The sequence below is a fragment of the Amblyraja radiata genome, unplaced genomic scaffold (genome assembly GCF_010909765.2).
Source record: "Amblyraja radiata isolate CabotCenter1 unplaced genomic scaffold, sAmbRad1.1.pri S122, whole genome shotgun sequence".
Taxonomy (NCBI): Eukaryota; Metazoa; Chordata; class Chondrichthyes; order Rajiformes; family Rajidae; genus Amblyraja; species Amblyraja radiata.
In genome coordinates this window covers 182,115-185,279 of record NW_022630108.1, presented here as the reverse complement: position 1 = coordinate 185,279, position 3,165 = coordinate 182,115, and the positions used below count along the sequence as shown (strand labels likewise).

The window sequence follows — 3,165 nt, the reverse complement described above, 5'->3', positions numbered from 1 at the left end:
GCAATGACGTCTAACACATCAATCACATACCCATTCAAAGCATTCTTGTCACTAACACAATACTTCTCATGTTATGGTTATATCGATCATATGTGGGGAACATGAATAGGTGACGTTTCAGAGTGCTGGACTAACTCAGCGGGTCAGGCAGCATCTGTGGGGAACATGGATAGGTGACATTTCGGGTCGGGACCCTTCTTCAGACTGACACTATATTGACAGATGAGAGGGTGATCGGCAGATGAGTGAAGTAAGTGACAGAGGCGAGGGAAAATAAGGAGATAAAAGGATGTGAGATAAGGAGAGAGGAATATATATGTGCAGCTTTAAGGGACATTGTTCACGTAGCAAAACAAAGAACTGCAGATGCTGGTTTACAAAAAAGGACACAAAATGCTGGAATAACTCAGCGGGTCAGGCAGCATCTCTGGACAGAAGGACTGAGTGACATTTCGGGGCCGAGACTGAGGAGGGTCTCGACCAGAAATGTTACCCATTCCTTCCAGCATTTTGTGTTTACCTAAACAGCGCCTATCTATCCACGTGGCGGTGTGCCAGCAGGCTGGAGGAGCGGGCAAAGGCCTTGCCACAGAGCGGGCAGGTGAAGGGCGCTGGCCGGTGTGGACTCGCCGGTGCTCCAGCAGGTGGTCAAGGCGCGTGAAGCCGTTACCACAGGATGGGCAGGGGAAGGGACGCTCACCGCTGTGGATACGCCGGTGCTGCCACAGGCTGGACATGCGGGTCAACCTCTTGCCACACTCAGCGCACACAAAGGGTCTCTCTCCGGTGTGTATCTGCTGGTGCTCCCGCAGCCCCCATGCTCTCTTGTCACAGTGGGAGCAGCTGCTCGCCGACATGGGCCCGCCGGTGCTGCCGCAACCCCCGTGAGCTGTCAAATGACTCACCACAGTACGGGCAGTCGTAGGGCTGGCCACTGGTGTGCACGTGCTGGTGAGACAGGGCGTGGGAGGCCATGGCAAAGCGCTCTCCACACACCGGGCTGGGGAAGGGACGGTCGCCGGCGTGCACCCGCTGGTGGGACAGCAGCTTGGAGGAACGGGTGAAGCCCTTGGGCGCAGGTGTAGGGGAGCTCACCGGTGTGGGTGCGCTGGTGCTCCAGCAGGTGAGTAGACTGGATGAAGCCCTTGCCGCACCAGGTGCAGGTGTAGGGGGCGCTCGCCTGTGTGGGTGCACTGGTGCTTCAGCAGGTGAGCAGACTGGGTGAAGCCCTTGCCACACTGGGCACAGGTGTAGGGGCGCTCGCCGGTGTGGGTGCGCTGGTGCACCAGCAGGCTGCAGGGTCTGGTGAAGCCCTTGCCGCATTGGGCGCAGGTGTAGGGGCGCTCGCCGGTATGGGAGCGCTGGTGCTCCAGCAGGTTGCTGGAGTCGTTGAAGCCCTTGCCGCACTGGGCGCAGGTGTAGGGGTGCTCGCCGGTGTGCGTGCGCTGGTGCCTCAGCAGGTTGTTGGACTGGGTGAAGCCCTTGCCACACTGGGCACAGGTGTAGGGGCGCTCGCCGGTGTGGGTGCGCTGGTGCACCAGCAGGCTGCTGGAGTGCGTGAAGCCCTTGCCACACTGGGCACAGGTGTAGGGGCGCTCGCCGGTGTGGGTGCGCTGGTGCTTCAACTGGTTGCCGGAGTAGGTGAAGCCCTTGCCGCTCTGGGCACAGGTGTAGAGGTGCTCGCCGGTGTGCATGCGCTGGTGCCTCAGCAGGTTGTTGGACTGGGTGAAGCCCTTGCCACACTGGGCACAGGTGTAGGGGCGCTCGCCGGTGTGGGTGCGCTGGTGCACCAGCAGGCTGCCGGAGTGGGTGAAGCCCTTGCCACATTGGACGCAGGTGTAGGGGCGCTCGCCGGTGTGGGTGCGCTGGTGCACCAGCAGGCTGCAGGGTCTGGTGAAGCCCTTGCCGCATTGGGCGCAGGTGTAGGGGCGCTCGCCGGTATGGGAGCGCTGGTGCTCCAGCAGGTTGCTGGAGTCGTTGAAGCCCTTGCCGCACTGGGCGCAGGTGTAGGGGTGCTCGCCGGTGTGCGTGCGCTGGTGCCTCAGCAGGTTGTTGGACTGGGTGAAGCCCTTGCCACACTGGGCACAGGTGTAGGGGCGCTCGCCGGTGTGGGTGCGCTGGTGCACCAGCAGGCTGCTGGAGTGCGTGAAGCCCTTGCCACACTGGGCACAGGTGTAGGGGTGCTCGCCGGTGTGGGTGCGCTGGTGGTTCAACAGGTTGCCGGAGCAGGTGAAGCCCTTGCCGCACTGGGCACAGGTGTAGAGGCACTCGCCGGTGTGGGTGCACTGGTGCATCAGCAGGTTGGTGGAGGTGGTGAAGCCCTTGCCGCACTGGGCACAGGTGTAGGGACGCTCGCCGGTGTGGGTGCGCTGATGTATCAGCAGTCTGGTGGAGGTCGTGAAGCCCTTGCCGCACTGGGCACAGGTGTAGGGGCGCTCGCCGGTGTGGGTATGTTGGTGCTGCAACAGGGTGCTGTATTGGGTGAAGCCCTTGCCGCACTGGGCACAGGTGTAGGGGCGCTCGCCGGTGTGGATGCGCTGGTGCTTCAGCAGGATGTCGGAGCGGGTGAAGCCCTTGTCGCACTGGGCGCAGGTGTAGGGCAGCTCGCCGGTGTGGGTGCGCTTGTGCTTCAGCAGTTTGCTGGACCTGGTGAAGCCCTTGCCACAGTCGCCGCAGGTGTAGGGCCGTTCCCCGGTGTGCACGCGCCTGTGCACCTTCAGGTACGTGGACGTCTTGAAGTCTTTGCCGCAGTCGGGGCAGGTGAAGGGCCGCACACTGCTGTGCACCCGCCGGTGCTGCCACAGCCCTGACAACTGGGCAAAGCTCTTGCCGCAGGTGGAGCAGTCATAGGGCTTCTCGCCCATGTGCACCCGCCGGTGGGCCTTCAGGACCATCGCCGTCATGAAGCTCTTGCCGCAGTCCGAGCAGTTGAAGGGGCGTTCTCCCGAGTGCGCCCGTCGGTGGGCCTCCAGCTTGCTCGGGCTCTGGCAGGCCTTGCCACACACGTCGCACTCATAACGCTTCTCCTTGTTGTGCCCCGCCATGTGGTCCTCCATCGAAGCTCAGCCCCTCGAAGCTCAGCCCGCACACCAGGCAGATGAGGGGCTCACCTGCACCCTGGCTGCCCTCAATGACTGCTCACGTCCCCGTCTCTCCGTCCACAGC

General features: G+C 62.7%; 1 pseudogene; it reads right to left on the bottom strand.

Annotated features, from left to right (window-relative positions):
* Window positions 1–1,096: 1,096 nt before the first annotated feature.
* LOC116969208 overlaps window positions 1,097–3,165 on the bottom strand; it is a 7,540-nt pseudogene continuing 5,471 nt past the window's right edge.